General features: G+C 35.5%; 1 protein-coding gene across 1 annotated transcript in view; it reads right to left on the bottom strand.

Annotated features, from left to right (window-relative positions):
* The window catches only part of LOC309658989 (uncharacterized protein), a 703210-nt gene that overhangs the window by 76890 nt on the left and 598648 nt on the right, over positions 1 to 27672 (bottom strand). The gene's annotated exons all lie outside the window — the stretch shown is intronic.

Here is a 27672-nt window from a genome sequence, read left to right on the forward strand (position 1 = left end):
CCAAAATTTACAAAGAGCACATGCAGCTCTATACCAAAAAAAAAAAAAAAAAAAAACCAACCAAAACATGGGCAGAAAATCTAAACAGACATTTCTCCAAAGAAGACATACAAATGTCCAAAAAAGCACATGAAAAGATGCTCAACATCTCTAATTATAAGAGAAATGCAAATCAAAACTATGAGGTATCACCTCACACCAGTCAGAATGGCCATCATCAAAAAATCTATGAACAGTAAATTCTGGAGAGAGTGTGTTGGAGGGAATATAAATTGGTACAACCACTATGGAGAACAGTTTAGAGGTCCCTTAAAAAACTAAAAATAGAACTAACACATGATCCAGCAATCCCACTCCTGGGCATATACCCAGAGAAAACTGTAATTGGAAAAGATACATATACTCCAATGTTCATTGCAGCACTATTAACAATAGCCAAGACGTGGAAGCAACCTAAATGTCCAGTGACAAAGGAATGGATAAAGAAGATGTGGTACATATATACAATGGAATATTACTCAGCCATAAAAAAAGAATGAAATAATTTCATTTGCAGCAACATGGATGGACCCAGAAATAATCATACTAAGTGAACTAAGTCAGAGAGAGAAAGACAAATATCATACGATATCACTTATATGTGGAATCTAACAAAAATGATAAAATGAACTTGTTTTACAAGACAGAAACAGACTCACAGAACTTCGAAAACAAACTTACGGTTACCAAAGGGGAAAGGGTGGGAGGAGGGATAAATTAGGAGGTTGGGATTAACATATACTCACCACTATATATAAAATAATCAACAAGGCCTACTGTATGGCACTGGGAACTCTACTCAATATTCTGTAATAATCTATATGGGAAAAGAATCTGAAAAAGAATGGATATACATATAACTGAATCACTTTGCTGTACAGCAGAAACTAATGTAACACTGTAAATCAACTATTCTCTAATAAAATTTTTACAGAATTTAAAACAAGGAAATGATATGCTATTAAAAAAAAAACAAAAAAACATGCAAATCCAAGGACTTCATCATGGATGTTGGCAACTCACTTAAAATGGATTAAGTCCCTAAGGCTATTGTGGAAAGAACTGATGATGTGTTCAAAGTCAGTGTGACCAATTCTGAAGTCAAATATTCAAAAGGCATCCAATTAAATATTCCAAGGTATTCTTTTTTTTTTTTTAACATCTTTATTGGAGTATAATTGCTTTACAATGTTGTGTTAGTTTCTGCCGCATAACAAAGTGAATCAGCTATATGTATGCATATATCTGGATAACCCCTCCCTTTTGCCTCTCCCTCCCGCCCTCCCTATCCCACCCATCTAGGTGGTCACAAAGCACTGAGCTGATCTCCCTGTGCTATGCTGCTGCTTCCCAATAGCTATCTAATTTACATTTGGTAGTGTATATATGTCAATGCTACACTCTCACTTCATCCCAGTTTACCCTTCCCCCCCCATGTCCTCAAGTCCATTCTCTACGTCTGCGTCTTCATTCCTGTCCTGCCCCTAGGTTCATCAGAACCTTTTCTTTTTTTTTTTTTTAAGATTCCATATATGTTTGTTAGCATATGGTATTTGTTTTTCACTTTCTGACTTACTTCACTCTGTATGACAGACTCTAGGTTAATCCACCTCACTACAAATAACTCAATTTCTTTTTATGGCTGAGTAATATTCCATTGTATATATGTGCCACATCTTCTTTATCCATTCATCTGTCAATAGACACTTAGGTTGCTTCCATGTCCTGGCTACTGTAAACAGTGCTGCAATTAACATTGTGGTAAATGTCTCTTTTTGAATTATGGCTTTCTCAGGGTATATGCCCAGTAGTGGGATTGCTGGGTCATATGGTAGTTCTATTTTTATTTTTTTAAGGAACCTCCATACTGTTCTCCATAGTGACTGTATCAATTCACATTCCACCAACAGTGCAAGAGGGTCCCCTTTTCTCCACACCCTCTCCAGCATTTACTGTTTGTAAATTTTTTAATGATGGCTATTCTGACCAGTGTGAGGTGGTACCTCATTGTAGTTTTGATTTGCATTTCTCTAATGATTAGTGATGTTGAGCATCCTTTCATGTGTTTGTTGGCAATCTGTATATCTTCTTTGGAGAAATGCCTGTTTAGGTCTTCTGCTCATTTTTGGATTGGGTTGTTTGTTTTTTTGATATTGAGCTGCATGAGTTGTTTGTATATTTTACAGATTAATCCTTTTTCAGTTGCTTCATTTGCAAATATTTTCTCCCATTCTGAGGGGTGTCTTTTCGTCTTCTTTATGATTTCCTTTGGTGCATAAAAGCTTTTAAGTTTCATTAGGTCCCACCTGTTTATTTTTGTTTTTATTTCCATTTCTCTAGGAAGTGGGTCAAAAAAGATCGTGCTGTGATTTATGTCATAGAGTGTTCTGCCTATGTTTTCCTCTAAGAGTTTTACAGTGTCTGGCCTTACATTTAGGTCTTTAATCCATTTGAGTTTATTTTTGTGTATGGTGTTAGGGAGTGTTCTAATTTCATTCTTTTACATGTAGCTGTCCAGTTTTCCAGCACCACTTATTGAAGAGGCTGTCTTTTCTCCACTGTATATTCTTGCCTCCTTTATCAAAGATAAGGTGACCATATGAGTGTGGGTTCATCTCTGGGCTTTCTATCCTGTTCAATTGATATATATTTCTGTTTTTCTGCCAGTACCATACTGTCTTGATTACTGTAGCTTTGTAGTATAGTCTGATGTCAGGGAGTCTGATTCCTCCAGCTCCGTTTTTCTTTCTCAAGATTGCTTTGGCTATTCGGGGTCTTTTGTGTTTCCATACAAATTGTGAAATTTTTGTTCTAGTTCAGTGAAAAATGCCATTGGTAGCTTGATAGGGATTGCATTGAATCTGTAGATTGCTTTGGATAGTATAGTCATTTTCACAATGTTGATTCTTCAAATCCAAGAACATGGTATATCTCTCTATCTGACTGTATGGTCTTTAATTTTTTCATCAGTGTCATCATTTTCTGCATACAGGTCTTTTGTCTCCTTAGGTAGATTTATTCCTGGGTATTTTATTCTTTTTGTTGCAATGGTAAATGGGTGGGTTTCCTTAATTTCTCTTTCAGATTTTTCATCATTAGTGTATAGGAATGCAAGAGATTTCTGTGAATTAATTTTGTATCCTGCTACTTTACCAAATTCATTGCTTAGCTCTACTAGTTTTCTGGTAGCATCTTTAGGATTCTCTATGTATAGTATCATGTCATCTGCAAACAGTGACAGGTTTACTTTTTCTTTTCTGATTTGGATTCCTTTTATTTCTTTTTCTTCTCTGACTTCAGTGGCTAAAACTTCCAAAACTATGTTGAATAAAAGTGGTGAGAGTGGGTAACCTTGTATTGTTCCTGATCTTAGAGAAAATGGTTTCAGTTTTCACCACTAAGAATGTTGTTGGCTGTGGGTCTCTCATATATGGCCTTTATTATGTTGAGGTAGGTTCCCTCTATGACTACTTTCTGGAGAGTTTTTATCATACGTGTGCATTGAATTTTGTCAAAAGCTTTTTCTGCATCTATTGAGATGATCATATGGCTTTTATCCTTCAATTTGTTAATATGGTGTATCACATCGATCTATATATATTGAACAATCCTTGCATTGCTGGGATAAACCCCATTTGATCATGGTGTATGATCCTTTTAATGTGCTATTGAATTCTGTTTGCTAGTATTTTCTTGAGGATTTTGCATCTATGTTCATCAGTGATATTGGCCTGTAGTTTTCTTTTTTTGGGACTTCTTTGTCTGGTTTCGGTATGTGGGTGATGGTGGCCTCATAGAATGAGTTTCGGAGTGTTCCTTCCTGTGCTATATTTTGGAAGAGTTTGAGAAGGATAGGTGTTAGCTCTTCTCTAAATGTTTGATAGAATTCACCTGTGAAGCCATCTGGTCCTGGGCTTTTGTTTGCTGGAAGATTTTTAGTCGCAGTCTCAATTTCAATGCTTGTGACTGGTCTGTTCATATTTTCTATTTCTTCCTGGTTCAGTCTCGGAAGGTATGCTTTTCTAAGAATTTGTCCATTTCTTTCAGGTTGTCCATTTTATTTGTATATAGCTGCTTGTAGTAATCTCATTAACCTTTGTATTTCTGCAGTGTCAGTTGTTACTTCTCCTTTTTCATTTCTAATTCTATTGACTTGAGTCTTCTCCCTTTTTTTCTTGATGAATCTAATGGTTTATCAATTTTGTTTATCTTCTCAAAGAACCAGCTTTTAGTTTTATTGATCTTTGCTATCCTTTCCTTCATTTCTTTTCATTTATTTCTGATCTGATCTTTATGATTTCTTTCCATCTGCTAACTTTGGGTTTTTTTTGGTCTTCTTTCTCTAATTGCTTTAGGTGTAAGGTTAGGTTGTTTATTTGAGATTTTTCTTGCTTCTTGAGGTAGGACTGTATTGCTATAAACTTCCCTCTTAGAACTGCTCTGCTGCATGCCATAGGTTTTGGGTCATTCTGTTTTTCATTGTCATTTGTTTCTAGGTATTTTTTGATTTCCTCTTTGATTTATTCAGTGATCTCTTGGTTATTTAGTAGTGTATTGTTTAGCCTCCAGGTGTTTGTATTTTTTTACAGGTTTTTCCTGCAGTTGATATCTAGTCTCATAGCGTTGTTGTCAGAAAAGATACTTGATACGATTTCAATTTTCTTAAATTTACCAAGGCTTGATTTTTGACACAAGATATGATCTATCCTGGAGAATGTTCCACAAGCACTTGAGAAGAAAATGTATTTTGTTGTTTTTGGATGGAATGTTCTATAAATATCAATTAAGTCCATCTTTTTAAATGTGTCATTTAAAGCTTGTCTTTCCTTATTTATTTTCATTTTAGATGATCTGTCCATTGGTGAATGTGGGGTGTTAAAGTCCCTACTATTATTGTGTTACTGTCGATTTCCTCTTTTATGGTTGTTAGCATTTGCCTTATGTATTGAGGTGCTCCTATGTTGGTTGCATAATTATTTACAATTGTTATATTTTCTACTTGGATTGATCCCTTGATCATTATGTAGTGTCCTTCTTTGTCTCTTGAAATAGTCTTTATTTTAAAGTCTATTTTGTCTGAATTGAGAATTGCTACTACAGCTTTTTGATTTCCATTTGCATGGAATATCTTTTTCCATCCCCTCACTTTCAGTCTCTATGTGTCCCTAGGTCTGAAGTGGGTCTCTTGTAGACAGCATATACACGGGGCTTGTTTTTGTATCCATTCAGCCAGTCTATGTCTTTTGATTGGAGCATTTAATCCATTTACATTTAAGGTAATTATCGATATGTATGTTCCTATTCCCATTTTCTTAATTGTTTTGGGTTTCTTATTGTAGGTCTTTTCTTTCTCTTCTGTTTCCTGTCCAGAGAAGTTCCTTTAGCATTTGTTGGAAAGCTGGTTTGGTGGTGCTGAATTCTCTTAACTTTTGCTTGTCTGTAAAGGTTTTAATTTTTCTGTCTAATCTGAATGAGATCCTTGCTGGGTAGAGTCACCTTGATTGTAGGTTTTTCCCTTTCATCACTTTAAATATGTCCTGTCACTCCCTTCTGGCTTGCAGAGTTTCCACTGAAAGATCAGGATCAGCTGTTAACCTTAGGGGGATTCCCTTGTATGTTATTTGTTGCTTTTCCCTTGCAGCTTTTAATATTTTTTCTTTGTATTTAATTTTTGATAGTTTAATTAATATGTGTCTTGGCATGTTTCTTCTTGGATATATCCTATATGGGACTCTCTGTACTTCCTGGACTTGACTATTTCCTTTCCCATGTTAGTGAAGTTTTCAACTATAATCTCTTCAAATATTTTCTCAGACCCTTTCTTTTTCTTTTCTTCTTCTGGGACCCCTATAATTCGAATGTTGGTGTATACAATGTTGTCCCAGAGGTCTCTGAGACTGTCCTCAATTCTTTTCATTCTTTTTTCTTTATTCTGCTCTGCGGTAGTTACTTCCACTACTTTATCTTCCAGGTCACTTATCTGTTCTGCCTCAGTTATTCTGCTATTGATTCCTTCTCAAGAATTTTTAATTTCATTTATTGTGTTGTTCATCATTGTTTGTTTGCTCTTTAGTTCTTCTAGGTCCTTGTTAAACGTTTCTTATATTTTCTCAATTCTATTTCCAAGATTTTGGACCAACTTTACTATCATTACTCTGAATTCTTTTTCAGGTAGACTGCCTATTGCCTCTTCATTTGTTTGGTCTGGTGGGTTTTTACTTTACTCCTTCATGTGCTGTGTATTTCTCTTTTTTCTCATTTTGCTTAACTTACTGCATTTGGGGTCTCCTATTCACAGGCTGCAGGTTCGTAGTTCCCATTGTTTTTGGTGTCTGCCCCCAGTGGGTGAGCTTGGTTCAGTGGCTTCTGTAGGTTTCCTGGTGGAGAGGACTGGTGCCTGTGTTCTGGTGGATGGGGCTGGATCTTGTCTTTCTGGTGGGCAGGGCTGTGTCTGGTGATGCGTTTTGGGGTGTCTGTGAACTTAGTATGATTTTAGGCAGCCTCTCTGCTAATGGGTGGGGCTGTGTTCCTGTCTTAATAGTTGATTGGCATGGGGCATCCAGCACTGGAGCTTGCTGGCTGTTGGGTTGAGGTGGGTCTTAGCTTTGAGATGGAGATTTCTGGGACAGCTCTCGCTGACTGATATTTCATGGGGTCAGGAGGTCTCTGGTGGTCCAATGTCCTGAGCTCAGCTCTCCCACCTCAGAGGCTGAGGCCTGACACCAGGCCAGAGCACCAAGATCCTGTCAGCCACATGGCTCAGAAGAAAAGGGAGAAAAAAAGAAAGAAAAAATAATAAAAAATAACAAAAAAATTATTAAAATAAAAAAATAATAACAATAGTAAAAAAAAGAGAGCAACCAAACCAATAAACAAATCCACCATTGATAACAAGTACTAAAAACTATACTAAGATAAACATAAAAATCAGAAACAAATCAGTCACACACAGCAAACCCCAAGTCTACAGTTGCTCCCAAAGTCATCTGCCTCAATTTTGGGTGATTCGTTGTCTATTCATGTATTCCACAGATGCAGGGTACATCAAGTTGATTGTGGAGATTTAATCCGTTGCTCCTGAGGCTGCTGGGAGAAATTTCCCTTTCTCTTCTTTGTTCGCACAGCTCCTGGGGTTCAGATTTGGTTGGCCCCACCTCTGCGTGTAGGTCGCCCTCAGGCATATGTTTCCACCCAGACAGGATGGGGTTAAAGCAGCGGTTGATTACGGGTCTCTGGCTGACTCATGCCAGGGGGAGGGAAGGGTACCGTAGTTATAATTGGAATGCGGGGCAAGCCTGCAGTGGCAGAGGCTGGCATCATGTTGCAACAGCCTGAGGTGCACCGTGTGTTCTCCTGGATAACTTGTCCCTGGATCATGGGACCCTGGAGGTGGTGGGCTGCACAGGCTCCCAGGGGGTGTGGATAGTGGCCTGTGCTTGCACACAGGATTCTTGGTGGCTGCAGCAGCAGCGTTAGCATTTCATGCCCGTCTCTGGGGTCCAAGCTGATAGCTGTGGCTCACACCTGTCTCTGGAGCTCGTTTAGGCAGTGCTCTGAATCCCCTCTCCTCACGCACCCAGAAACAATGGTCTCTTGCCTCTTAAGTAGTTCCAGAATTTTTCCTGGACTCCCTCCCAGCTAGCTGTGGTGTACTAGCCCCCTTCAGGCTGTGTTCACGCCGCCAACCCCAGTCCTCTCCCTGGGATCTGACCTCCTAAGCCCAAGCCTCACCTCCCAGTCCCCACCTGTCCCAGCAATGAGCAGACAAGCCTCTCAGGCTAGTGAGTGCTGGTCAGCACTGATCCTCTGTGCAGGTATCTCTCCGCTTTGCCCTCTGCACCCCTGTTGCTGTGCTCTCCTCCGTGGCTCTGAAACTTCCCCCCACCCCCCCACCTCCCCGTCTCCACCAGTGAAGTGGCTCCCTAGTGTGTGGAAACTTTTCCTCCTTCACAGTTCCCTCTCAGAGGTGCAGGTCCCATCCCTATTCTTTTGCCTCTGTTTTTTCTTTTTTCTCTTGCCTTACCCAGGTATGTGGGGAGTTTCTTGCCTTTTGGGAAGTCTGAGTTCTTCTGTCAGCATTCAGTAGGTTTTCTGTAGGAGTTGTTCCACATGTAGATGTATTTTTGATGTATTTGTGGGGAGGAAGGTGATCTCCACGTCTTACTCCTCCGCCATCTTGAAGGTCCTCCACCCAAGGTGTTCTTTTTAATGTTTATTTGAGAGGGTTTTTTTTAATGTTCAAATATTAGAAGTATTTTCATTTTCTCCAACTTAGGAGTTCAAACAAACATCTTTGTTATTTTTATTTTTATATTTGTTTATATGAAGCCTATAAATTCATTTTGAATATTCACCTGGAAGATATGTATGCACAGAGTGTGCAATATGGTTTCTGTATGTATTCCCTAGCTAGCCCTATGAGTACGGTGGTAAAAACTTGTAGCTTCATAGACGCAATGTATGTACATTAATGTGTTAGAAAGAAAATAATCTGTGGGAACTTAGTAAGATACCTCATTCTAGGGAAAAAGTATTGCTTTCAAAAATATTCTTACTCTACCAGAATATTAATATTTAAGATAATGTTTATCATGAAAAAGCAAAATTTGACTAGGATCTTCAGAAAGATAAAAGCTAACTAATCTGTATTTTCCTTCCTTTCAAAGTATTTTAGAAGTAAAGATTAAACCATTTTAAATATAAGAATATTTTTCGAACAATTTGTTTTTGAATATTTTTCCAGACATTGCTATAGGGAAAAATATCTAATTGCTTTGGACACTTGCTATGAAAATCTCAGCTTAAATATACTAAGAACCAAAATAATTTTAAATTATAATTGGTCATTACAGATGATACATTTTCACTGAATGAGTATGACAAATAGAAATATAAGAATTGGAATAATATGTTTTGATTGCAACTTACACTAAGGAAAGTCTAATAAAGCGTGATCATTTCTGAAAAAAGAATTAATAATGTTTACACATTAACTACTAGGCCCAGGATGCTGTTTTCAGATATTAATTTGTCAGTCACAAGAGGAATATTCATGTAATGTCATGAAATGAACAAGAATTCTTTCATATTTATCCCTTGGATCTTTTCCTTTTGAAAGCTAAAATAGTAAAATGCAAAAATTGTTTCAAAATAAGAGAGTACTCAATAACTCTCAGCTATGCTATTCAAAGTGTATAAATGTGTGTTGAAAATATTTTCTCTCTTTTCCTTCTTCATGTATTATTTTATTTAATGGGGGATTCACTATCTTAAAAAAAACTTCTTAAATGGAGAAAATATAAACGGTGAACTGCAAATACACAAAATGATTATTAGATATTAAGACTGTATGATCTTTCTATCATAGAAAACTCTTTTAAATAGAGATTTAAGTCATCTACAAAATAAACAAAAAAATCGAAAGACTTCTTCCTGAGGTTAGCATAAAGGCATTTTAGGTATCTAGGGATAGCAGGTTCAAAGAATAGAAGGTACTACTCTTCCACTTCCCTATCAAAACTGTTCTCCACCTCTGAGGGGAAGCAGGTCCATAAGCACTCTGCAGCTACCCTGAGTTAGTCCACGGTGCTTTTGGTTTTTCATTTTTTTCCAACCTAACGGAATTGATGTTTACTTACAAACTGTTTTTTTTTTTTCCTCCCCTAATATATCTGACTTTTGACTGACAGCAAGTTTATTCAGTATCTGAACTTGAATGGCACTGAACGCTTCAGATATTCTTTTCTCTTGCCAAGTCTCTTCTCGGAAGAAGACAAGACTCTGTTGATTCTGAGGGAAGTGCTTTCTATGCACATGTGATTTTTACTCATTGAAATGCATGACAAATGTTGAATAAATAATATCTACAGATACAATGTGTGCATTTGTTCAATGTATACAACACTCAAACTTCTAACATCGTTATGGTTCTTCAGCATGTTTGTGTACGAATGAAGCATTCTCAGTCAATCTCGGAAAACTGTTTATTTAACCTCAAAAGCTTGACTGCAGCCAATAAAAGCAAGATAATTCACAATAAATAGCGAATCTCCGTTCTGACACTTCTATTCATTCTATGGTATTAAACTTTCCTTTTTCATTTTACTTTTTAAAGTAGAGTTATAGAAAGGTTTGCACATTTAAAATTCCCCATAGACAATAGCTTTAAAATAGTCATAATACAATAAACAGCCAGGAAGTTTAAGCATACTTCCCTAAGTGCAGGTAAGTCAGCAAGTAGAAGATTAACATTTAATGTGACAGATCCATATCCGTTTACTGTGCTTTAGAGCAAAGTTACTTTAAGTTAGGGTTTATTTTTTTCAGCGCAGTTCATGAAGAATATCTCTGAAATTCACATTTTAACAAGAAGTGAAAACAGTAACCTAGGTTAATATGAAACTTTCTGCCAATTTTGTGCATTTCTTAGAGCACACAGCATTGTGAATATTCACAAAGAGCATTTTGTATGCAGCATTCACCAAACTCATGTGAATAAGGAACACCGTTTTAAAGGAGAATCAGTGGAGACTATTATTCATCTGAACATACTTTGGGAAACAGCGGACTAAGAAATAGTGTAAAAGGATTTCACGTTAGTTGTTATATTCTTTGCATGCCTCACTTCTGGATTTTACTGCTACTTCTCTAAGTTTCAACTACTTGACTAGCATCATGGGGATGTATGGGGTAAAAATGTTTCTGATATGCCATGTTTATATTCTTATTTTGTGACTTTTAAGTAGCATCTCATATTTCTGAACAGATGATTACAAAGTATAGTGTGTAAACACTAGTGTTATGGACTGAATTGTGTCCCCCAGATTCCATATGTTGAAACCTTTACCCCCAATGTACCTGTACTTGGAGACAGGGCCATTAAGGAGGTAATTAAGGTTGAATGAGGTCATAAAGGGGGGATCTAATCCAATAGGTCCTTGTACAAAAAGGAAGTTATACCAGAAGTGCACTCTCACAGAGAAAAGGCCATGTGAGGACAAAGCAAGAAGGTGACTGACTGTCTGAAAGCCAAGAAAAGAGGTCTCAAGAGAAACCAACTCTGCCAGCACCTGGATCTTAGAACCTCCAGTATCCAGACTGTGAGAAAATAAATTTCAGTTGTTTAAGCCAAGAAGTCTGTGGTACTTTGTTACGGCAGCCGTAGCTGAGGAATACAACTCCCAAACTGCAGGTAAAGTATATATAAACACTTCCGTTTTTCTGAAGCTGTTTTTAACATTTTCCTATAATTGCTCAATTTCATTTATTCTATGAGCCTAAATGCTAGAGAGTTGTGTCCAAATAATATAGAAATTAAGATGACCTTTCAAATGGGAGAAAGCGAGATAAACATTTTACCCTAGTACACTATTTCCTTTAATTTGCTAGTAATGCCCATCCCCAAATCTCAGAGGTGGTAAAACTGCTTTTTCCTACTTATAAAATAGTTGTTACTTACATAGCTATTAGAGCTTTTAAAACATCTTGAAAAGAAATAAAAATCCTTCACTCAATACCTTTTCCATTTCAGTAACATCTTTAACCTAAATCCATTCTGATAAATTTTACATAATTACTTCATTCAGTTCTTGGTAAAGATAGTGAACAATGGTTCACTAAATTACATTAAGTTAATCAGCTCTCACCAGATGAAACATTTTTACGAACACAAAGCACTATAACCCCTTCTATACACTTCTGTTGCATTTGTTAATGGCCAAGGCCTTGGAGGATGGGGAAGAGATTCCAACTCAATTTGAATTATTTCCAAAGTAGATGTAGTAGCTTTCTATTGATAATTAAGTACTGACTATACATAAAGTTTACTTAATAGTATGTCAAATAGTTATTATTTTCTTATGTTTTCAACTTTAGTTATTTAAAATTAGCATATATTTATTGAATTTCAGATGCACATAGGATATGGGTATGTATAGTGAATAAAAAGTAGTCTCTGCCATTCTGGATTTTAAATATAGTGAGAAAGATAAACAATAATTTAACAGAATATAAACAGATGACTAGCATAAATCAAGGGAGTTAGTTTCAGTGTCAGGATCAGAGATGGGGTAAGGGTGTGCCCTCCCTGATATTTAAAGAGAAATCAACAAGAAGGAGACAGACACCTGAGGAGATGTGAAAACTGAGGGAACGCTGAGGTTTTATGCTTGAAAACCTTAATGCGGGGGACAGCTGGCTCTGTGTGAAGAATAGAAAGGAGGACGTTAGACCTGAGCAGTGGTGGACAAAGGGAAGAGTGCTTAAGATAAAGTAAGAGTGATGAGAAAGGTCTCAGCGTGTGGCTCAAAGACCATAGAAAGAGTCTGGATATTAATGAGAGGACAAACAATGCAAATTCTAGGAGCCACATCATTGTTGAGGGGTGGCGGATGAGGAATCTTTTTCTCTCAGAATGTAATAGTGAGATTGTCAATAAATGAAAGGGTAATAGGGACTTCCCTGGTGGCGTAGTGGTTAAGAATCTGCCTGCCTATGCAGGGGACACGGATTTGAGCCCTGGTCTGGGAAGATCCCACATGCCACGGAGCAACTAAGCCCGTGCGCCATAACTACAGAGCCTACACTCTAGAGCCCACAAGCCACAACTACTGAGCCTGTGCTCTAGAGCTTGCAAGCCACAACTACTGAGCCCATGTGCCACAACTACTGAAGCCCATGCTTCTAGAGGCCGTGCTCCACAAGAGAAGCCACCACAATGGGAAGCCCGTGCACCGCAACGAAGAGTAGCCTCCGCTCGCCGCAACTAGAGAAAGCCCACGCACAGCAACGGAGACCCAACGCAGCCAAAAATAAATAAATAAATAAATTTTATAAAAAGGGTAATAAAGAATATCTGTTACTGTTAGATCTTCTAATATTTTTATTAACAATTGATAGATGATAGAATTATTATAATTTAGTTTCAGTTTTCCCACGTCAATTGTCCATATGATAAAAAGAGGAAGAGGACAGGAGGAGGAAGAAGAGGAGAAAGGAAAATAAATAAAACATTATTTTGTTTCTTAAGTTAACCCCTTACAGAGCATTAAAGCCAGAGATGATCCCACACTTTGTATGGATTTCATTCTAGTAAAAACAGCTTCTTGCTCTACAGCTTCTATACTGTAAAGGACCTCTCTAAAATAAATTGCAATTTTCCTAGGAGAGAAAAAGAAGTCCTAATGCATGTGCACTGTAGCTTAACATAAAGCACACCATCTGGTGCTTGCTTTTTAGTTGGCAATGATCTATAATGACAATATTATAACAGATTTTATCTGTTAATTACTAGGTAGCAAAAGTGATTCTGCTCTCAAATTCAACAGAGCAAAATAAAAGTTACAGTAATGGAAAAAGTGTTCCTTAAGAATTGAAAAATTACTTCAGAATTCATAGTAAGTCTGTTTTGTACAATATTACTATTACTCACTGGTATACAAATTTATAGCAGAGGTTTAGAACATTTCTTACTGCCTGCATTTCCATTTTCTATATCATAGATGTTTGCATGGTGGTGAAGTCCTTACTATGTGTTATGGATAAAACACTAAGATACGTATATAGTGAAAGAACTAAAAGTTGCCTTATTTTTTAAACTGATGTAAATCCAACTGCTTAATTAGGGTGCATCTCTATATTTAGAATATGGACAAAAAACTAAATTTATTTGAAAGTGTATTTTTCACATAGCAAAATGTGAAAGAATGTGAAGAATCAAATTATAAATTGATAACAGGTGATATCAAGACAGATGATCCAAATGGTCACTCCTCAGGAACATCTTTAAAGAATTATTTTGACCAGCTCAACCTCCCAGGGCCCTGGAGGTCTGCTGTTGTATTGGAAATAAAATACAGTTGGAAATATATTTTCTTCACATGAAGCTAGACGGCTAGAGGAACATTTATAGGAACACGGGTCAACATTTTCACTCTTTTAAAAGACATCAGTGACACTGATGGGTACCCTATCTGCTAGAAGTTGTCACTTGCAGGATCAAGGCAAAGTAATTTTGTCCCCTTAAACCTTTACATTTAAAGGATTGAAAGAGAAATCATAAAGTTATATAGACAAGTGGAAGGAGTTTTCAAAGATTATATGTCCAATCAAGCTTAATTTGACACTGGATCTACCTTCTATTGCAATCGTAGACTGTAGAATACAATTTTTAAATCTTCTAGAGCTGAAAGAGATAAGCACTTTCACTGGATTTTGAATCAAACAGCAAGTTTGGTGTAAGATTTTATCCCTTGTTCTGGGATTACACAGATACACTTTTAACCTAATTTAACCGTAGGCTATCAGATGGTACTTCTTTTTAATTTACTTGATCTATTAGATATTTTCTTCTTAGTCACTGAACTCCCAGTTCTCAGTTTGGCACAAAAATGCTTAGAATGAAACCAGCATTGACTATCTTCCCCTGGGAGCTAGGTGTAGCCATGACACTAAGTTCTATTCAATGCAAAGTAAGCCAGTCACCTCAGTTACAGAATAAAAGATCATTTTACTCATATTCAGAATATGTCTTATAATAATGAATATAACACTTTGAATAATTTTTTTCTACAGTGAAATCAGTTGACTAAAGTCAAGATGAAGAGTAACCATCGGGCTTCCCTGGTAGCACAGTGGTTGAGAATCTGCCTGCCAATGCAGGGGACACGGGTTCGAGCCCTGGTCTGGGAAGATCCCACATGCCGCAGAGCGGCTGGGCCTGTGAACCACAACTACTGAGCCTGTGCGTCTGGAGCCTGTGCTCTGCGACAAGAGAGGCCGCGATAGTGAGAGGCCCATGCACCGCGATGAAGAGTGGGCCCCCGCTTGCCGCAACTAGAGAAAGCCCTTGCACAGAAACGAGGACCCAACACAGTCAAAAATAAATAAATAAATAAATTAAAAAAAAAAAGAGTAACCATCATTGCTTTGACATAAACAATATCATAAATACATTTTTTAAAATCTGTTGATTTCCCCTAATCATAAGCAAGAGCAAACTGTGTCTGGAATTGGTGTACTGGTTCATTTTCATTTCACAATAAGCAATCAATTATCAAATATTTTAATCACAGGAAAATAGATATTTTATCCTGTGGAATAAAGCTATTTGGCACACATCCCAATATCAATTCTCCACATACTCCTTTTAGAAATACAACTACCCTTTCAGCTAGGTGTGACCACAACACCAGGCTCCAAGATGTAAGTAGAAATAATGCATCGACTTTCCTAAAAAGAAACTAACTGCCTTTCCATATCCACCTGCCTCTTCCTGCTGCCTGAAAAAGAGTAACAACAGAAGCAGCCATCTTGGAGCCAATATGGAAGCCGCATGTTAAACCTGGCAGAAGCACTTCACTGACCCTTGACCTTCAGCCAGTGGCCTGGCACATAAATCACATTTTTTTCAAGCCATTGCATTGCTTATACCAATTTCTCTGCATTCTTAAAAAAAGAAAAAGAAAAAAGAAAAAGAAAATAGAAAAAATAATTTGAAAAGCCAAATATCTTATTCCTGTAATTTTATAATTTCGATTTTTTTAGTAACTCTGAATAAATGCATTCAGGTTGACTTTAGAATTAATGTCCAGGACTTCTCCAAACTCCCACAGTCCATTTTTTATACCTGTTCTCCACTGCAAAATTCTTAAGCTAACCAAATAAGTAACCATCTGCTAATCTTTAACAGTAAATAATAAATATCAATCAATATTTGAATTAGAGTAATGTGTTAATCTTTTATAAAGGTGACATCTTGTTGAACTATATTTGATATTTAATGAATATATTTGGATGCGATAAAATTACTGCATATTGAAATATTCTGAATTTTTACTACATTTAACTATATACCACAGATGAAAGCAAACAAAATACAAATCTAATTTGAAAGTCATACCCGCCAAGGCATATAAATGTAAATAAAGCAAGAACAAGTAAAACAATCTGTATAGACACTCTATTCATAGTAGTTATTACTAACAATCAGTATTAATTATTCCTAACACTAATTATTAAAAGCAAGTTAAATACCAACTTTTATTTTCTATTTGATTATATGTGTCTTAGGTGTAAGACACCATATCCAGAAAATAAATAGCAATTTTAATTAGGTGCCGCTGAAGAGAAAGCATTTAAAAAATTTTAATGATATATATCACAGTAACATTTTCATTAGTCACTGACAGGATCAGACTCTTCTGATATTTTCCTTCTTTTTCAATGCTTATTTTCTCCTTTTCATTACTAATGTTGTATATTTGTGCTTTCTTGCATGTTGGACTTTATTAACTTACCACTTAGTTTATCTTTTTAACTTTTTTCAAGTAAATAATATTTGATATACAAACTTATTAAACTTTGTATCTATCATCTATCATTAATTTCTGTTTATATCTGATTTCTTAATATTGCTTTTTTCATTTAATTTTGTTTTTTTAGCTTTTTGAATTGAAAATTTATTTTCAATTTAAAAAAATTTTACTGATAAATGGTCTTAGTATTATGAATGTTCCTGTAATCATGGCTTTAAATGTATTCCACAAATTATGATATGTGGTATTTTCGTTATTATTATTTTTTAGAAATTTTTTACTTTGGTCTTGTACTTCCCTGTACACTCAAGAGTTGTTTAAAAGGAGGTATGTAATTTCTAGCTGCAAGATCTTTTGACTGTTTTTTATATTTTTCTATTGTGTTTTGATCAGTGTGTTATTTGAAATATTTCTACTCTATGGTGCTAAATAATATTTTCATTATACCTTACCATATGACCATTTTTTTCTAAATATCCCATATGCATTTGAGAAAAAATTGCTTTCTATATTATCTGCATATGAGGTATATATACACAATGAATTATATTACTACAAACTGTATCTGCTCCATTGTTTTGTTTTTCTTCTTTGTACATTCCTGTTAAAGATGTGATTTTTTTCTTTTCCTGTATTCCATTCTAAGATATTTCTCTCTGACTTTATTTATTTCTTTTACATCATTTGAATTTCCTTGTTTTTTAAATCTTGCTTTTATTCAATAGCCCTTATTTTTAAAAAGAATATTTTTGTTATATAAAAATTATTTACAAATCAATGATGAACATAAAGTTAACTCAACAATCAAACGGACAAAATAGACAATTCATAAAGGAGAAAGGAACTTGAAAACAAATAAAAGTGTCAATGGTTATATATTCTTGAAGTAGTACATCCTATGTAAGACTGCTACTTTACAACCATGTGAAAGAATATTAATTGTTAACAGAAGAGAACTTGTGACTGGTTAAAGATGGTTAAAGAATGATATTCAAGGATTAAAAGCTTTATGGTTAAAATTTTCTGTGGCTTTTACCTCCCTTGATTATGAGTTCTAAAAGACAGTATCTTATGACTTTCTTATGATATGTGTATTTGTATTTGGTAATAGTTTCACATTTCAAATAATTTGGTAATAACTTTGTACTTGGTAATAATTTCAAATTTTCAAAAGGTCACAAAAACAAAAATAGTACAAGTAACAACCATCTACCCTTTACCCATATGCACCTGTTAGTATTTCACCCTTTTCCTTTATTAGTTCCTTTCTTTCTGTTTCATTCTTTCCTTCTTCCTTTTTGTTTCCTTCTTTTCCTCCCTCCCTCCCTTCCTTCCTTCCTTCCTTCCCTCCTTCCACCTGCCTATATATGTATCTATCCACATTATGTTTTATGCTTTCGTTCAGATTTATTCTTCCTTGGTCAGCTTGTAGTTTCATATTCATTTCTGATCAGATTTTATCAGCTCTTTCATTCCTTTCCTTGGTTCAGTCAACTTTGTTTTATTTCTTCCTTTTTTTTAACATTATGTTTTCAATTTTGAAACTATGATTCAAGATGATTTTTGAAATCTACAAATGTTTGCTTTAAGATAAGTAATTCAATTTTGAGTGGCATGTTACAGTGTCCTTCTACTCACACTGTTTTTTGTCTTTTGGGGGTTTTTTGCCATGGAAAATTTTGTACTTGAATTGTATAGCATCACATTTGAATTGAATTGTATAGCATCACATTTTTCATTTAATTTTGTCACAATTTTCAAAAAGGAGTGTTTGATTCTCTGAATCTTTGTGGGCAGGGTTGGCAATCTGTAGCATTTTATAAGAATCTTTGTTCAAGAGCACCCACTTCTATCTCTATAGCAAAGTATGGTTCTTAAGGGGGTGTGAAGAAATGGAAGATATGTATGTCTTTTTTTTTAAATATCTTTTGCCTTGAAATATCCTGATTGTCATACTCATTCTTTTTCCTTTTATCATGCTTCTTCCAAAGAGTGCCTTTCCTTTTCTGCACTGTTCACAACCCCACATACCCCAGCACTCACCCCGGGGATATCTTTGCATGTAACGTGCCTTTATAAATCTCATTAGTTTAATCTCTATTTTAACATATTAAACGATCATTCATTTTTGATGATTTGGGATTAATTTTATTTTTTAATTGAAGTATAGTTGTTAATAATATATTAGTATTAGGTGTATAGCATAGTGATTCAATATTTTTATAGATTATACTCTATTTAAAGTTATTATAAAATAACAGCTATATTTCCCTTTGCTGTACAGTATATCCTTGTTGCTCATTTATTTTATAAATAGTTTAGTTTGTATCTCTTAATCCGATTATCTTACCCTTCCCCATTTCCCTCTTCCCGCTGCTAACCACTACTTTGTTCTCTTCATCAGTGGGTCTGTTTCTGTTTTGTTATATACATTCATATACATTCATGTTATTTTTCAGATTCCAAATGTAGGTGATAACAGAATATTTGTCCTTCTCTGCCTGACTTACTCCACTAAGCATAATACCTTTGAGATCCATCCTCACTGTTGCAAATGACAGAATTTCATTATTCTTTATGGCTGAGTAATATTCCATTGCATATATGTACCACATCTTCTTTATCCATTCATCTGTCTATGGACACTTGGGTTGTCTCCATACCTTGGCTATTATAAATAATGCTGCTATGAACACTGTTTCTTTTCAAAGTTAGTGTCTTCATTTTTTTTTTTGGATACATACCCAAGAGTGGAATTGCTGGATCATATGGTAGTTTTAATTCTATTTTTAGTTTTTTAAGGAATCTTCATACTGTTTTCCACAGTGGCTATACTATGTTTGGGACTACATTAATGTGGGGTTTATTTAGAATCTCTGCTAGCTTCCTTCTCTCTTCCATGCAGTTTATTTTCCTGTTTTTCCCTTGCATTTCACAAAGGTTCACACCAATGACTTTATTTGCTTATTTCTTTGCTTGATTTTTTTCAACCTGTAGGCAATCTGAAATTTGGATCATCTTTTAGGTATGATGAGGGTGTAGATTTTATGTACTTGTCTTTGTTCTTTTTAAAATATTGTGTTTTAATGAGAAGTTAAAATTATTGGGGTACTGAAATTAATAGCCATCATTGCCTCAGCTACTCCTATCATTTGCTAGATGTTGTAGCTGTGTGGGAAGAAAACTGAAAGCTGGACTTGGAAGCCAGGGAGGGTAGAGATAGATTTAATTTTTCTTCTTTGTTTAATTTTTCTTCTCAAATAGTATCTTCTTTTTGAACTCAAGCTCTTAGAGCTAAGGAGATGAATATTCTCAGATTGACACTGGATTGGCTGTACTTTGGTTCTAGATAGGGGTTTTATAATCCAAAAAAATGAAAGAATAAAATAAAAATAAAATAAAAATATCTTCATTGGTATTAAGTTACAGAAATCGAGTTTTACAAATACATATATATGTATGTGTGTATATATTAAATATATGTCAATATAGCTCTCTAAGTCCCCCCCAATAATTAATTGATTTTTTAGAATATCCTCAAAAGAACAGAAGTAATACTTTTCATAACTCATTTCTTAGATTAAATATCAAAACAGCTTACAGAATGACTGTAAGTACCCTAGTAGTGCTTCAAGTCTATAAACAACTTCATTTAGAAGCACATGTCTACTGTCCTTACTCGTATAAATCAGGTACCAGGCAAGAAATATATGGTGCGTTGAAACTGGGTATTTGGAGGAGTTTAAAGAGAGTACTATTTATTCATAGGGAGGTATTAAGGAGACCTACAAAGGATAATATGGTAATCCAGGGGATAAAAAGAACAGAAAGCTTTCACAGTATCTAGGCAAATAAGATAGTTTTACGGGGTGAACTACCTGACACAAACTATGGCTGTTTGTTAGTAGAGGGAAAGAGCAAAAACAAACAAAAAAGAAAAACAAAGAAAAAACAAGAAACAAAAATCAACTATCAGGTAGATAGTTGGTAAATCCAGTCCTCCCTATGGCCCACCTCCTGCTGGTTCTTCTGATTAGTCAAACCAAACAAAAAATTGGAGGGCAAATCAGTCCATTGATGTAGTTCATACAATCAACATCCTGGTGATAAGTAGATCTGGGGAACAAAGGGAAGAGAAACTGTACATCCACACAAGTTTGTATTATAGAAAAGCTTACTGTGAATATCATAACATCAAAGTAAAAACTCTGGTCAGAAGAAAACACTGCAATAAAGTAAGCATTATATTTTCCCATGTTGCATCAATGAATATTGCCATCAGATTTATTTTACATCCTCATTCTTTTCTGATTTGTACAACTTCTATACAATACTCCTTTACATTTACAACTGAAGACAGTGTACTCATTTGCAAGCTAATAGGGCTGCTGATAGGCAATGTATGATTAGAACTGGAAAATGAAACTCTGAAATAACGGTATTCCAAAACCAGTTCAAAATTTCCCATTTTATTTTGAAGAAAGTAACTTCCAAGGCATAAATATATTTTGAATTTTATTTTGCTAGTCACTCAGTGTAAAAAACTCTCATGGGGCTTCCCTGGTGGCGCAGTTGTTGAGAGTCCGCCTGCTAATGCAGGGGACACGGGTTCGGGCCCTGGTCTGGGAAGATCCCACATGCCACGGAGCAACTGGGCCCGTGAGCCACAACTGCTGAGCCTGCGCGTCTGGAGCCTGGGCTCCGCAGCGGGAGAGGCCGCGATAGTGAGAGGCCCGCGCGCCGCGATGAAGAGTGGCCCCCGCTTGCCGCAACTAGAGAGAGCCCTCGCACAGAAACGAAGACCCAACACAGCCAAAAATAAATAAATTAATTAATTAAAAAAAAAAAAAAAAAAAAAAAACTCTCATGATCTCTCAACAATGGAATAGTAACTAACTATATCGTAAAAAGAAAAAATTTTGTCCACTATCTTACTTTTACACTGAAGATGAAGATGAGAACAAGGCATTTTATGGCATATAATACCCATATAAATTCTATGTGATCTGTATCATATGATTTCCAATTACTTAGAGTTATTTTCAATCCATCAATGATTAAGAGAAGAAGACAGAAAAATGATATTAAGGCTAGGGAAGTTGGTGACAGAAAAAATAGTTGTTATAACATAGATTTGGGATATTGTACTTTCCTAATGCATTATCAGTCTTAACAATTAATGCATTTACTATATACTATAATTATATCTTGTTCTACTACTTTTTTTATTTAGTTTAATTTCATCTCTCTAATATTTGCATATGTAAAATTGATTTGGGCCAGACAAGTGTGGACAATTTGTGCTTTGCAAAGCATTCCAAGTTGACAGGCAGATGTTTGACATAGCAAAAATAATCTGACCAACTACGATGAGAATGTGCTAATTCAGGAGTTGATAAATAAGAGATAATGCTTTCCATGAAGGTGGAATACAGAGGATACCTAGCAATGTCTATACAGAGAAGGAAAGACAGATAGCAGGAACATAAAAAAAGAGTACTGTCCCGTCTCCAATCTTTATTGATAAGAAAAAAAAATTTCCCTCCATTACTGTGTTTTTGTGGATAATAGAGGCTGGTCAGAGAGTAATTCTGGTGTGAGCCTAGTTGCTCCTATTCTCAGTTGCTGTTCTATATTACATTCCATTCAGTAAAGAATGTGTTCCTCTTCTATATCACTAAATGAATTGTTCATCTGAAGGATAAATACAAAAGTCATGGATTATAATGAAGAAGCGGAAGTACAGGCTATTATTTATCTAGTGAAACCATTTCAACTGCATCATGTCATGAATAATTGTTACATTATATCAAACAATTGATAAAAGAATTATCCAAGGATAAAAATCTCAGATGTTACTCCATTTAAGTAGTACTTCAAATACACAAATGTTAAGAGACTTTTTTTATTAACAGCATCATACATTCTTTGTTGTTTGTGTGTGTGTGTGTGTGTGTGTGTGTGTGTGTGTGTGTGAAGTGCACTACTCATAAGGATTTATGAACACTTCAATTTTCTTTGGAGACCTTAAGATGCAAAAAAAAAAAGCAACTTACCATTTTACCTTTTGTATTTCACTGCGGATTTTTATATCCTTATTGGTTATATAGAGATGCATCTTGACATAACAAAAGTTTCTCTAAGATTTTTTCATGTTATTTGGCTACATAACCAAAGAGTAGAAAAGATATTTTTCCTATATAAAGACAATTTAAAATATATATATTTTTCTCACACATGCACACATACCCACAGAGATAAGGAGACTGAGCTAATTCATTTTCACTAGTACGAGGAAAATAAATTAAACTTAGTTTTTAGTCAAAAGTCAAAACCAACTCTAGTGACATGACGGATTTCTAAAGCATTGGTCCAATCTTATTTTTATCAAAAAGTGGAAATCTGATCTAGGTGTGGCAGACTTGGCTTGATGGTTGTGGAGGGTGTGTGAGGGGGAAATCCACATCCTTTCCTGCTGGCTATCGTCAGATTTCTAATTTGCAGTTCATTTTGGTGTCCAGCACCTTAGGGATTCTTCTGAATTTCACACACCAAGTCGAACCTTTGATGGGAGGAAAAGTTGCTCACTTCGACTAAGCTGGATGAATGAAACTTGACAGAAAGTGTAAGTGAGACTACAGATGCCCAGTGGATAATCTATGCTACTCCTGCATCCCACCACTGGATGCCTGCTGGTGGTCTCATATCAAGATTTGAATTTGGGAAAAGGAAGAGAAAGGGAAGATAGAATGAATTTCGAAAACCAAATTGGTTTGGCTTATGTTTATAGGACATACAGGGATGTCGTATAAATGAAAATTTGATCTTATCAAAAATGTTTGATGGGGCTTCCCTGGTGGCACAGTGGTTAAGAATCCACCTGCTAATGCAGGGGTCACGGGTTCGATCCCTGGTCCGGGAAGATCCCACATGCCATGAAGCCTAGAAAAAAAAAAAAAAAGCCCGCGCGCAGCAACGAAGACCCAATGCAAGCATAAATAAATAAATTAATTAAAAAAAAATGTTTGATAATTTCCTGGTTGTAAAAGGCTGGCACAGCACCCTATTAGCAGAGAAGGAAGAGTAAATGCTGTTGAGACACAGGAATTTTTGTTGTTGTTGTCGATGGAAGAGAAATGTCAAGTATAAAGAGTAAAAATGCAAGAGGGCCAAAAATGTGTGGCCTCTGGAGTAGTTGTGCTGGGAAGTAAAAGAATACACTACACATTTTGAAAGCACAGGATGAATGAATCCCCCAGGCCAGCTTTGAGGCCTCAGCCAAGGATGCCAGCCTCTGTCTTTCTTTCTCTCTGTAGGAGGGATTCAGAACTCCTTCTCTGTCAATACCTGTGCAAGGTGTTCCAATTGGCATGAAATGTGAGACATCTAAACTTCATCAAGTACCTTCAGGCTTTGAGGCAGGGAACAGAGTGAATGGAGAAGAAAAGGACTACCTCCTGACTTCTCACTGGACACCAGCCCCAGAGAGATCACTGGCCACGCTGAGTTTTTTGAGGTACCCTTAAACTTCAACATCAAGTAGTGTTAATTAGGAATATAAAGAAGTAATTACTGGGTTAGGAACTCCACTTGACCTGGGACATGATCAGTTCAGCGATGCTGACAACACTCAGGAGTCTTGGGCAGTAGAATGAACAGCAGAAAGTATCAGCAGAATTTAACAGCACCAGAGAAATCAAGAAGGACCAAAGAAGATTAAATATACAAACAAATTGAAAGGGGACTTTTTCACAACAAGAAACATTGCAATAACTGTTTGGGGACAGTCCCCAACTAATGGGTTTAGAATTGACGGGTAAAGAGAGTAAGAAAACAGAGTTTAAAATCTTCTAAAGTGGGCTTCCCTGGTGGCGCAGCGGTTGAGAATCTGCCTGCCAATGCAGGGGACACGGGTGCGAGCCCTGGTCTGGGAAGGTCCCACATGCCGCGGAGAAACTAGGCCCGTGAGCCACAATTACTGAGCCTGCGTGTCTGGAGCCTGTGCTCCGCAACAAGAGAGGCCACGATAGTGAGAGGCCCGCGCACCGCGATGAAGAGCGGCCCCCGCTTGCCGCAACTAGAGAAAGCCCTCGCACAGAAACGAAGACCCAACACAGCCATAAATAAATAAATAAATAAACTACATTCCTTAAAAAAAAAAAAAAATCTTCTAAAGTTTGGCTAGATAAAAAGAGAATGATAAAGATTTATCCTTGAGGAGAAATAATTCAAGGAAAAATTAAATGTATTATGTTGCCTTTTAATTGCACTCTGTTATATTTCACTTTAAAGAATTAGTCATGTTGAGCATTTCTGCATGAAGAAATGAAAAATTAACTGAGAGACACTACGGTAAAAGAGAGGGGAGAGATACATCTTAGATGTCAATCTTCTAAATCTTGAATTGCTCATTTAAAATACTTCTTTCTTTCTCACTTTGAGCATATATGTGGACTCAAATTGCTATAATGTTCATACATGTTGATGGTGTAATTCACGCAAAAGAAGAAAAAAGAAAGATGGTGTCAATAATGTAGTGGAATAGGAGGCCCTAGACACTCCCTTCCTCCTGGGAAGACACTGAGGAAATACAACAATACAAGGACCAAGTCCTCTTATCAGAAATCCAGATATCACTTATGAGGCTCCCCACATGAACAAGAAGCCAGTGCACCGCCTCACTGCACCGAGGCAGACAGGAAAACATGGTATATACCATGGAATTTTATTCAGCCATAAAAAGAAGGAAATCCTGTCATACTGCAATATGGTATGATATGGATTACCCTAACGGACATTGCGCTAAGTGAAGTAAGCAGTCACAGAACAAATACTGCATGATTCCACTTATGTGAGGTATGTAATATAGTCAAAATCATCAAAGCTGAAAGTCAAGTGGTGGTTGCTGGGAGATGGGTGGAGGGAAAAATAGTGAGTTGATGTTCAATGATTATAAATGTTCAGACATGAAAGATGAAAAATTTCTAGAAATCTGCTGTACAACATTGTGCTTATAGTTAATAACACCAAATTGCACACTTATAAATGTTAAGTAGGTAGGTTTCATATAACGTGCTTTTTACCACAATATAAAAAAAAAAGGAAAAAAAAACCTGTGTAAATATGGGGCACAGGGTGAGATGAGGATTATCTAGTAAATTCTGAGATTTCTAAGAGTGAGAAGTATTTATTCTGCACCAGAAAATGGAAATCAAGCCTGATATTTCTTAGTCAAGTTCTGAGTCATCAAATTGCCTTTTTACATTTTTCTTATTTCTTGCTCTCTGTGAAACTGCTAAGTTTTGATTTAAATGGTACATCTGGTATTTTACTTTTCCATGGCATTTTTGAAAAAAATGGAAGGATTCTTAGATTTCAAGGCAATGTATCTCAGTCTAAAGGATTACTTACTAATTGTATTCAAAAACACTGGAGATCCAGATGGATTAAAGAATTAAGCGTAAAAAAATGAATAGAACATCTAGATGAATATTTTTATGATCTTGGAGCATGAAATTAATTCTTATATTGGATTAAGCAGTGTCTTGCAAAAATTCATGTCCACCCAGAACCCATGCATGTGACTTTATTTGGAAATAGTATCTTTGCAAATGTACTCAATTTAAGATGAGGTCATACTGTCTTATGATAGGCCCTAAATCCAATATGATTGTTGTTCTTACAAGAAGAGGGAAATTTGGATGAAGATATACATATATACAGGGGAGAAGGCCACGTGAGAAGGAGCCAGACTGGAGTGATACCAAGGAATGCCAAGGATTGCCTGCAGTCAAAAGAAGCTAGAAGAGAAGCATGGAAACAGATTCTCTCTCAGAGCCTCCAGAAGTAACCAATCTGCCAATAACCTGTTTCGGACTTCTACTAGACACCACAATGATGAGTGATACATTTCTGTTATTTTAAGTCACTTGCTTTATGGTGATTTGTTACAGTGGCAACAGACAACTAATATATTTCCTATAAAAAAAGGAAAAGGAAAACTACAAACAAAAAGATTGGCTATTTGACTCAATAAAATATTATAATCATTTGCATATAAAAAGTCAAAAGAACTGAAGGAAATATTTGAAACATTTAGGACAGATACAGAGTTAACATCCTTATGACATAATGAGTGCCTAAAAATAAATAAGAATAAGCAAACACCCATTAGGAAATTGTACTAAGAATATGAATAGACAATTCACCAAAGAAGAAGCAAAAATATGTAATACACATATAAAAATGTGACCCATCTCTCTAAAAATTGAATAAAAGATAAAATGAGAGACTTTTTAGCTGACAGAGTTCCAAATAATAATAGAAAAAATGTGCATGGCATTGTTCTAGATACTTTACATATTACTAACTCATTTAATACAATAACCTACATGGTAATGTGATTATTGTAAGGCAATATTATTATTTTCATTTTATGAATGGGAAAACTGGGGAACAAAATTTGGCAAGAGTATATTAAAATAACCATTCATATGTATCACATATTGGAAGGTAATTTGGCAAAATGTTTCAAGAATTTTGAAAATAATCACATCTTTTGATGCAAGAATTCCACTTTGAGGAATTTATCTTTTAAAAAATGAAACTAGAAATGAAAAGCAAAGAAAAAAGGAATGAGTAATTTCAAACAGAACTACAAAGAATAGGACAGAAAATTAAACAAAATCAAGTACTAGTGACTGTTTAAGCAACAATAATTTTATGAACATATACTCACCAAAAATGGAAAAATATTAGCTGCTGCTTTAAGATGAATAAAAATTACATCTACATAATGCAACACACACACATACATGTATGCACACACACAGAAGGAAAATATCTAATAAATTAGGCTTTGAATTTATTTTTGGAAATATCTAAATCAAATGTCAAAAAGTGCCAGCCTTCTGGTGTAATACATCCCACAGTAGTTTTTTGTTTGGCAAACTTAAAGCTGGAAATGTTTGAAGATTTAAATATAATTAGACTGGGTATGCACTCTCAAATTATTCATGGGCCCTAACATTTTATTTTGTCTTAGAATATACCCAAATTAAACATTGCACCAGCAGGTCACTGCAGACGGTTTAGATACTAATATCTAAGAAAGTATATTATATTTAAAAATAAATTATTAAAAATTAAATAAAGAGTTAAATAATTAGCATAGCAATAGATTAGAAGGATATCTTGTTAATGAGATAAATATATTATTCTATTTATTTCAAAAGAAATATTAAGATATGGGTTTTATTAAGATAAAACTGAAAAGCAAGGGAAGTTAAAAGTTTTCAGAAAGTATGAGTTTGCATATTTC

Source organism: Balaenoptera physalus, assembly GCF_965194825.1.
Source record: "Balaenoptera physalus genome assembly, chromosome: 3".
NCBI lineage: Eukaryota > Metazoa > Chordata > Mammalia > Artiodactyla > Balaenopteridae > Balaenoptera > Balaenoptera physalus.